Source organism: Panthera uncia, unplaced genomic scaffold (assembly GCF_023721935.1).
Source record: "Panthera uncia isolate 11264 unplaced genomic scaffold, Puncia_PCG_1.0 HiC_scaffold_169, whole genome shotgun sequence".
NCBI classification, from domain to species: Eukaryota; Metazoa; Chordata; class Mammalia; order Carnivora; family Felidae; genus Panthera; species Panthera uncia.
In genome coordinates this window covers 109331-120266 of record NW_026058349.1, presented here as the reverse complement: position 1 = coordinate 120266, position 10936 = coordinate 109331, and the positions used below count along the sequence as shown (strand labels likewise).

Below are 10936 nucleotides of genomic sequence, written 5' to 3'. Positions count from 1 at the left end.
CTCTGCCCCTCCCCTGCTCATGTTCTCTCTCTCTGTGTCTCTGTCTCTCTCAAATAAGTAAACATTAAAAAAATTTTGGAAGGGCAATTAGAAAGTCCTTCCTGAAACTCCAACATTTCTGATTCATTCCCTAAGGTTTAAATACTGATCTCTTAAAGTGTGTACTCCACAAAAATACGACATCAGCAGGGAAATCCATGAAGCTACTATCGTTTACAAAAACCTTCACAGAGGGGCGCCAGGTGGCTCAGTCGGTTGGGCGTCCGACCTCGGCTCAGGTCATGATCTCACGGTCTGTGTGTTTGAGCCCCGCATCCGACTCTGTGCTGACAGCTCAGAGCCTGGAGCTTGCTCCCAATTCTGTGTCTCCCTCTCTCTCTGCCCCTCCGCCACTCGTCCTCTGTCTCTCTCAAAAACTAAATAAGCATAAAAATAAATAAAAAAAATAAAAACCTTCGCAGAAATGTATACTCTTTCTTTCCTTACAACTGTTCGCGGAGAGCCTTTGGAAAAGGGGTCTTGATGAAATAGGGCTATGAGAACAATGGTTCAGGAACAGCCAGGAATCCTGGGGTAAGGGAGTCCAGGAAAGGGGCCCCGGCAGGGGCTCTGGGCTGCCAAAGGGGAGGCAAGGTCACCGGAAAGAGAGAAACAGTGAAAGCAGAGGAGAGAAGCCCCTTCAAGCAGTGTTGTACAGGGCTGGCCCTGCCCTAACTTGTCTCTGCCTCTCTCCCAGGCTTGCCTCCCGCCCCTCTCGCCTCTGCATTCGGGCAGACAGAAGCTAGGGGGTCATGCTCACCTCCACTCCAACTAATAAAAAGAAGGAAAATGCCAATAAAATGAATATTTGCATTTATGCGTGCAGTGGCTTCAAGTTTCTGCACGTTTCAGTGGTCAACACTGCAGGACATTAAAAGTAGAGTCAAGAAGATATTTTATCCAGCTGCCCTCTTCCCAGAAAGTAAACAGATAATAAAATAAATCTAATCAGCATTCCTTTTCACTTAGCTGAAATTAAATTTCACTCATCATGGGTAAGTGGCTAATTACACGTTTAGTGTAAAGAAAATTCCGGGGACATTACCTTATTTACTCTCTTCTTGTGTCAATAGATGAGAGGACATTGGCATTCAGATGTAGGTGGCAACAGCTGACTGCTGATGCCAACTTACCTTTTACGGCCTGAATTCAGAGCAAAACAAAGCAAACAGTAGAGACACTGGAATTAAATTGCCTTCCACCCCAAATCCAGGCAATCTGCCCATTGATTTATAGCAACTGCAAGTGCTGAGGAAATTGCTTCCCACATGGACTGATCCCTGGGCTCCGAGAGTTTGAGGAAGAAAAAAAAAAAAAAAGCCAAAATTTCTTGAGTGGTTACTGTGCGCTAGGCATTTCTTATGTTAAGATGCTTCACCACAAGCCATGAGGCAAGTTGTCATGTTTTTATACCCATCTTGCAGTGGGAGAAACCAAAGCTTCAAAGGGCAGAACAGCATCCCCGAGGTCAATCAGCTGGGGAGCAGGGGACCCAAATCTGTCTGACGTTCAAGGCCACGCTTTGAACTGTGGCATCGTCTCTGTGGCAAAGGGGACTCCTTCCTGACACACCACAGCTGCCGCGCGTTCACACGAAGGGGACCCAAGAGTTCCGAGGCCCTCTGTCAGCCGTGAGAGGGTCCCTTCGAGCAAAGTCCAACTGGTGAACTTAGGCACGGCGCTGGCCAGCTCTCACCTGCCCGAACTTCCTTGTTTGGCTTGGTCCCACGAAAACGTCTGGCTCCCAAGCCACCTTTTGGGTGACAGACCTCCCGTATGGTGGCTTGTTCCTCAGTGCTATACCACTCTGCTAAGCTTTCCAATCTGGAAGGTGCTGCTGTAGACCGCACGCTGGCAGAAGGAACACTTCCTGCAAAGCGTTTAGGGAGTGGAGCAGGCTTGCACATTTCGCAGGCTTGTTAATGAGAGCTGCGTGTTTAATCCCCCACGCTCTGAGCAAGACCTGAGGGTACCCTTTCTTAACTCGGGCAAAACATAAGTGCAAATAATTCCATACAAACAGAACTGTCCTGAATTAGTAATGCTCAGATGAGCCCAGGCGCGAGCATTCCAGCGCCTGATCATCACCGATGGAAGCTTAACGTGGACGTCATTCCATTTTACTTATAACCTACTCCAAACCAACGTGCTCAGTCTCTGAAAAGGGGATTCCTTCCGCAGTCCCCCCCCCTTTTCTTTTTCTGAGTTGTGTACGTCCTGAGCCATTGTCGACATCCTAGCAGGCTGTAAAGTCAATTCATTTTCTTCTATAGCTGTTTTGAATTTTATCTGGAGATGTTGTTAAATCAAGTCTGCTTAAACCTGAAGGCCCGGCATTTGTCACAGGGAACCTCTAGGTAATAAATAAAAACAAACAAGTCAAATCGCACCGCCTAGGTGATGTCTGCAAGTAAGAAAGGAACGGATTTTTTTTTTCACTCCGTTATGAAAAGTTCATGGCTACCATTACTGCTCAGTAGTAAATGTCCCCATCAAGACGTTCCCCCCGAATAGTTTCTCCCAGGTTTGGCAAAGAGGACAGACGATGTGATACTTTTATCTGATTGGGAGGGTATGAAAAACCATAACAAACGCCATCAACTACTGATGGTTCCAAATCCTCTCCGGAGAAAACACTAGCTGCCTGGTTCTCTCCTTGTTACGTTTCTGGAGCACAAGCAGGGACACGGGACTGAAAGGGTTCCCCACGCCATTTGAATTCAGGCTGCAAGCAGACAACAGCTGGATCTTACTGAAAGTTGTATTCTTACGACACCCCGAGGGGAGAAGCAAGGTGGCGTGGGTACTGCTTTGGGGACCTATGCAAACTGACACTACAATTTCAGAGATTCCACCAAAATATATTTTACATCATGTGGCCTGAGACCACAAAACCTGGCATGGGAATTTGGGTGCAACAGACGACGATCCACGGATTTCAGGGACTGCTGTCCTCATGCCCACTGGCACCTGTTCCTGACTGTAAATTAGCATGCAGAATTTACCACACCTTCCCGAAAGACAGAAGGTAGGCTTGGCGTCTCTTTCATTTGTGTGAACCAGTTATGATTTAATATTTAGTGAAAACACGAGTCATCCGTCTTCCCCCTTTACTTGTCTTTCTTGATTCCTAGGCCACCTTCGTATCCGCTCCACTCTGCCCACTCTATTTTTATCCGGGTTGCCACCCTTGATCCTCTCCCGTGTCCGATTTCTCCATTTTCTCCACTCCCCTCTCTCTCTCCTCGACCTTCCCATCTGAACAAAGGAAAGGAGTTGCCCTATTGTTTAAAATTTCTTAGAACTCTTGCACCCCTTTAAAATCTTCCATCATTTAGCATTTGGAAATTTCACCAGATAAATTTGGGAAAGCCAAGATCCCACATGCAACACTGCCCCTGATTCTAAATATGCCCCCGAGGGATCTAGCATCTGCTAGAAATGAGCCCCTCAACACAAGAATTAGAGGTTCCCAAGCCCTAGGAATTGATTATGGGTTGACAAATCAAATTACAGGATTTCTCCCATACCAATGAACATGTGCTCCTAAATCTCTTCACGTTATGGGATTTCATGCAATAAAAATACTAACGACAGCAGACGCTGCCAAGAGCCTCAACCATAGCCCCTCACGCTCATCCCTTGGTTGCATGTGGGCCAGACTTCCCGCAACAAGCCCCGCGACTGTGTTCCTTTGGCCGCGGGTCTGTCTGGCCTCTAGAGTCTTCTCTGCCTGCCCACATAGAGGACTAGGGATGCTGGGGAATTAATGCCTCCCCGGAGCAGCTCTGACCAACGTCCAACAGCAGTTGGGGTGTAAAGGCTCCAGCTCCCTTACCCCTCAGGTGGGATAACTCAGAGCGTGTCTTACACGGGCTCCTTGCGTTTCCCCAAGGGGTCTATGTGCCTGTGGCCGACAGTTGTAATTGTCTCCAGACACCTTCGTCAGCTGGCTTCTCTTCCCTGCCTCCTTTCCAGCATTTCCTTCACCTTTCAGTTAAACTACTTGCACTTGAATTCTGGCCTCAGGGTCTTCTTCTTGGGAACCCCCCAAACGATACAGGGTTATGGGATAATAGGACTGGGCCAGGCGCTCAGACCCTTTATGTCTCCTCAGTGATGCACCAGACAAAGCAGACAAAGAAGAAAGAGAAGCGATAGCACAATTAAAATGCTACCAGAGTTGTAAACATCTTGGATTCTTAATACATGTTTTAAAATAACGCATTATTTGACACATTTCCTTGACAAATTGCATAAATTTCGTTTAGTGGAAGGAGGTAGGTGAGCTAGTCTGGCTTCTGAATTACGAGGAAGGGCTGGAAGAAGGCCATCCTAATTTTTAAGACGAAATGTTGCGACACCCACGGTGGATAGCCATGGCTCGACGTTCCGTACTTCTTACTTCTATGCTGACTTAAATTAGAAATCCAGCTTTTGGGTTTGGGCCCGTTCCCTCTTTTTGTGACACAAAGTGCTAGTTTGTTGTATTTGTATTTGTGGTTTGGCATTAAGCCATGATCTTCGGTCCCCTGAAGGTGCTTCTAAAACACCTTTAAAGTAGCTGATAACTACCATACAAGTTATTTTAAGAGTGAGAATTTAATACAAGGGATTGGTGAAGCAGGTGATGGATGACTAAAAAGCCAAAGGGGGAAGTCTCAGGCAACTTCTGGAAGCATCTTCTGAGATGGAAAAAGAAATGAAGTGGGAGCGTCACTTGGTGGGACCAGACCTCTGAGGAGAAGTAGGGTGACCAACCATCCCAGTTGCTCTGGGACACCGATTTTTCATGCTAAAACCAAGAGAGTCCCAGGGAGACCAGATGGTTGTTCGTCCTAGAGGAAGGAGGGATGCCTGGCTGGTGGTGATGCCTCGGGAACTTAGAGAAGGGGCCCCCTCCTCCCCAGAGCTGGAACTCAGCTCTCTGATCAGGAGGAACTGGTACCTCTGAACTGGTAAAACGGGCCAGATGCCAGGACAGCAAGATGACCGGAGACCGGAACCAACTGCCGTTCTTCCGACTTTAAATCTTTCTCTAGCACCTTCGATTGGTGTGGGCCTAACGAGGAGCAGTCACCAAAGGGCAAAGTGAAAACGTAGTTTGCTCTACAAGCAAAGCACAAAGGGTGGGTCTGGAGCTGAGAGCAATAGTTTAACAACCACGCAACCAGCCAGCACACCCACCACGATGGCCTCAGCTTTCCTTTCTCTCTCTTTCTCCCTCCAGCACTGTCTCTAATGAGGACTCCTTTGGCCCTCCTACCTCCTCTCCCCTTCTCGTATCTTTTAAAGCATTTTGTTATTTCCAGTTTCCCCTCGATACCTAAGACCCTCCCTTTATGCTCACTACTTGAACTTTTATAACCAGATCATTGTATTAAATAATCTGATCACCAAAACATGCACACGCAGGGGAAGAGCGTGGTACACACTCCCGGGACGGTGCGCACAGGTGACCTGGGGCCCAGGAGCCGACGAGGTGTGTGTTGTGCGTGCAGGGTTCCTCCGCAGCTTAGTATAATGAGCTACATGGCAAGTTTTGTCTCCACCTGCTGTCTCTTGGTACCGCACGGCTCAGTTACCTTGTGGCAAAAAAAAATCTTATTTGAGCAAATATGAGCTTTGCATTCGGGTGATTTTATTCCCCTATGCGTCTAACCCAGAAGAACAAATACATGCCTTAGAGACAGGCATTTCAACAGAAGACTTGCTCTAAGAACTAGGGCCATCTCTCCCAGACCCGAGGTGGAGAAGTCCGGGACTCCTGGCCTCATCCCCCGCCCTCCCTTGGAAATTTCTCTGTGTGTCTCTCCTGGAAATCACTTTATTATCTCTCCCACTTACTCAAAAAAAAAAAGTACTGAGCCAAAATATCCCTCAGGATTTACTTGAGAACAGTTTAGGCATCTTTATTTACTCACTCTGTGTAGATACGTGGGCTTCATGCGTTGTGACCGTTGGATCTTTACTTCTCAGAAATTCTTGGAATGAACACAAATACAGCCCCATCGGGTTAGGAGGAACAAGAACTCCCGGCCCAAGAAGTCCTGCCACGTGCCCGGACTCCACACCTCTATCTGCCTGCATCTCTGCACCTGCTGACCCCCTCTCTGCCGGCACTTTTATGAGCGGTCTATTATTATCAGCCAAAAAAAGCTAGAATCTTTGCTTCATTTCTAACGACTTTAAAAAGCGCAACGGGCCGCAGTAAAAACCTTCGACAACTTTCATCTTCAAAGACACACCAAATTACGTTATAATTTATCCGAAACTTGAAATTGTTTCTGGAATTGTTTCATGTTTTTAGTCTCCTGCTCCACTCACATGACTCACGATTCCTGGGAGGGTCTTGGATGTAAGCTCGGCGTTACAAAATAGGTCACTGGCACGCCCAAGCTAATCCCCGCAGCCCGAAAACATTTTTGTTTCAAATGCAAGCAACCATAAACTCTCGATTATAACTGCAAATTTTCAGAGACCTCTGCTGCTTGTTTGCGAAATCTTGAGGGTGCTGCCGTGCGGGGTACCCCTGGATGCCACAGAGGGTTGTCATATTAAGATTGCCATTAGCTCTAGACATAAAACGTCAGCATCATTCGATGTGCATTGGGCTTCTTAGTTAATGATATATTCATTGGGTGGGCACTCACTGAACAAGAAGACAAACGTTTCCCTGCCTAGAAAAGCGGATAATCGGAAAGAACTCTAAATAAGTTTCTTCCAGATCACTCTGCCGTTGGATCCCGCTGGGGAATAGTTTTCCAGTGTTTCACAAAAGGGTTTCCTTCTGGCTTTGTGCTCCTCGGTCTCTACCCATGGTGGTCAAAAGCCCTCCCGGGCCTTCTGTCGCTGAGCCACAATTAAAATAAAATCCGAAATATGAAAACACTTCCCATTCCCTAACCACAAGACAGGCAGGCGTGGAGACTGCTCACATTCCAGCAGCCCACACGTGGCCCTGAATCGAGGGCAAATGGTTGACTCCAGCCAGTTCTGAGTCCTTCTAGGACTAACAGTTCCTCCCCGGAGCAAATATCTCAGACTAACTTGACTTCTAGTTCTTCTCAAGGCGGCAAGAAGCTGCAGCCACCCTTAGAAATGCTCTATGGGCTAGAATGTTGGTCCTGGACTCAAATGCCTTTGGGTGGGAAAGCCAAAGGAGCAGCAGCAAATTGGGAAGCCGACAGCAAAGCCTGATGGTCCTTCCTCGTGCCCATTCTATACTCCACTTACAAGCAAAGCACAAAGGGTGGGTCTGGAGCTGAGAGCAATAATTGAACAACCACACAACCAGCCAGCACACCCACCACGATGGCCTCAGTTTTCATTTCTCTCTCTCTCTCTCTCACTCTCTCTCTCTCTCTCTCTCACTCTCTCTCGCCATTCTATACTCCAAAGTGGATGGCACAATCTGGAGGGGAAGAAAGCCTCCCTTCCTCACCTTGACCATGGTGCTGTACCTACTCCCGTACAAACCGCTGGTTAGAGCTGACCCTTCATCTTAACCGTCATCATACCCGCTGCCTCCATGAGCCACAGATCTTTCCTACTCTTTACACCATGCACTGGTTATCCCATCATCTCCACACTTACCTTTGAGAATCCAACTGGTTCATTTAGGTAGAATACCTAAGCTCTGAGCACACTGTGTGTGGTGGTTTCTTTATTTATTTCATTATTTAGTGTTATGTTAACTTGGTTCAGTAACACATAAACCCGGTAAGAACAAAGATTCTATCGGGGCGCCTGGGTGGCTCAGTCGGTGAAGCATCCGACTTCAGCTCAGGTCATGATCCCGTGGTTCATGAGTTCGAGCCCCACGTCGGGCTCTGTGCTGGCAGCTCGGAGCCTGAGACTGCTTCGGAATCTGTGACTCCCCCTCTCTCTCTGTCCCCCACCCCCCCCACCAGCTCATGCTCTGTCCCTGTCTCTCAAAAAATAAATAAAAAAATAAATATAAACAAATAAAAATTAAAAAAGAACAAAGATGCTATCTACGTCAATGCTGTTTCCTGTTACCTGTTCTACCTGTGACAGGAGAGACTCCATAGTGTTTGTTGAACAAATGATGTAAGTGGAAGAAGAAAACCACAAGCACACCCTAAAAGAAATCATTCCAAATGTGATTTGAGCTATTGACATATAAAATTAGTCTAGGTTGGAGAGAACCAAAGCATAAGAGACTCTTAAAAACTGAGAACAAACTGAGGGTTGATGGGGGGTAGGAGGGAAGGGAGGGTGGGGGATGGGTATTGAGGAGGGCACCTGTTGGGATGAGCACTGGGTGTTATATGGAAACCAATTTGACAGTAAATTTCATATATTGAAAAAAATAAAAAATAATTAAAAAATAAAAAATAAAAATAAATAAATAAAAACTAAAATTAGTCTAGGTTAAGATTGTTTTCAATATTCTTTTCCGTTTTAAAAAATACATGAACATTTCAGTCTCTTCCATTTCACTTGAAATGATTCCTGACAATTAACCGGCTCCACTGCTATCGGCTTGCTCTATGACAAACTGTGATCCTTATTTCACTTTTCATAAATCAACCATTATATCACAGCCATATACAATAACGCACAAAGCCAAGTATGGCATGCACCTCTTCCTCTTGGACCTCCTTTCTTGACGGAGGCATAAAACACATCACTCAGTTTGGTCGTCTCAGTGATAAGCCCCATGTAGGCAGGGACCTACTTTTTTTTTTTTTTTAACGAGTATCACCGTACTTATTGCGTTACCTAGCACATAATCACAGGTAGCCAGTAATGACTAGCTAAATGTGTGAGTTACATGCGCCCAGACACTTAGCTTCTATTTGGATGCCCTTTTCCCCATGGTGAAAACTTCAAGTCTTTTATTATTTAGGTTAAGTCCTTTCCTTATTCCCTCATAACGTGTGGTTTGTTCTCATCATTACATAATGAGCAAACAGATGACAAGGATGTTCCCATTCTTAAATTTTTGTTTACCTCACAGTCCTGAGTACAGTGCTTTGAACATAAAAGGGATGGCATAAAATAATAACAACAGCTGGCTTTTTAAACAACCTATTTTAAGTGATGGGCCTGAGCTCTGAGAGCTCTACATAATGAATTCATTTAACATTTGCCAAAACCCTGTGAGATTGTTTATGCCAAGATCCCATTTTACAGAAGAGGCAACTGAAGCCCAGAGACACAGATAATGACTGGCCAAGATTCAAATCCACATGTTCTGGTTCTCAAATGCATCCCCCCCCCCCACCAGGAAATAATACAGTGTCACCTCTACAACGGCAGCCAGACAGTCATGGACCAGCCAGGGTGTGTGGGGTAAGCAATCCACATGCCTGTGGTCCAGGATGAGAACCCACATAGAGATAAAGCAGGAACGAGTACACAAGGCCCGTGACTTACGTGTCTCAGATAATAAGCAAGCAAATTAATAGGTGCCTTTTGTGGCAATGAAGGCGTTGTGTGATTTTGGGGGTCCCCGGGAGGATTTCAAAGGTTACACGATATTTCCATTAAGCATTTCCTGACCTCTCATCCTCATGATACACAGTACACATCCACGCACGGCAGGAGTTTTCATACATTCGTTGTTACGCAGTGCATTTTAGACTTTTCGATATTCAGTTATTCTAATTTGATATGAATTGTTCCTAATAACTCACCAAATAAGTAAATAGGAAGCCCCGCTGGATAGAGTCTTTTCGTACAGACTTTGGAATTAATCGTGCATTTTGTTCTTCTTGTTCGAATACGCTCTGCTATCTTTAAATAAAGGGAAATTGAATAGGTCACAAATTTGTATTGAGCCCGAAATGTAACCTAAGTGGCTTCAACTTAAACACTCTTGTGTCTATCACATCCTCAAATAGCACTAAAAGACAAGTGTGCCTCTTTTAATCCTTTCATTTCAAGTATTACAGAGACGCATAATGATGGAATTTACTTACGCTTCACAGAGATCCTAGAATAGTCTTTGTAAGCAGCGTGCACTATTTCAATTACAAAGACACTCTTGGCAAGCACGCGTTGAACAATCACATTTTCTTTTCTTTTTGATTGATCCCCAATATCAGTGTCGTGTAGTGATTTATAATGAGATAATAATATCTGCTTCATAGGTGTGCCTTGAGGATTTGAGAAGACAATATGTGGGAAGCATTTTATAGGACTTTAAATCACATGTGCCACAAGACCGACATGAGGGGTAGAGCCAGGCAACCAATGAGTGAGCCCTGCTCACCCCAGCCTCCTCACTCAGCTGTTGTTATTCTGAGACCTGGGGACGCACGAGTTTCTGCACGTATCCTCCTCCAGTGACAAGAGTCTACTTTTCTTACAATCTCACACCGTGTGATCTTTTGGGGGAGACAATTTTTCAATGTCTCTGAAAAGTAAAGTGTAGATCCCTTCTGATAATACAAATCTGCTTCAAGTCATTTATGCTCTAGATCGATATCCACACCTGTATCCACTATTTTTAATACTGGCCAAATGTCCAGCCGTAGGGATGGGTTAAAATAAAGTATGGTGCTTCCTAAGAGTAGATTACTATGCAGCCATGAAAATAATCGTACGGATGATTTGGAACCTCACCAAGATAAACCGGTAAGTGGAATGAATAAGATGCTAACTACTACAGGTAGGACACCCTGTGGGTATTGTTAAAATAAGGAGAGGCATACGTATAAACCTTGTCGATGCACAGACTATTTCAGAAAAGGTTCGTAAGAATGTGGGAAGAGTTGTTGCCCATGGGAAACACAATTAGAGATTGGGATCTGGTGGGAAGGGAATCTATTTTCGCTGTATACCCTTTTGCACTGCTTGAATTATTTTTTATCGCTTTGGAGTATTACATTTTCAATTTAAAAACTAGATAATTTTTTTCCACATG

The 10936-nt window shown here is 45.3% G+C and overlaps 1 long non-coding RNA gene across 1 annotated transcript in view; it reads right to left on the bottom strand.

The window, feature by feature from the left end:
• Positions 1–4210: 4210 nt before the first annotated feature.
• Positions 4211–10936, bottom strand: part of LOC125917315 (uncharacterized) — a 72659-nt gene continuing 65933 nt past the window's right edge. Inside the window, exons 2-4 of the long non-coding RNA XR_007456148.1 lie at positions 9705–9804; positions 5964–6023; positions 4211–5624 (exon numbers count right to left, since the gene is read on the bottom strand). This is a non-coding gene — a long non-coding RNA (uncharacterized LOC125917315). The remainder of the gene's footprint in view (positions 5625–5963; positions 6024–9704; positions 9805–10936) is intronic.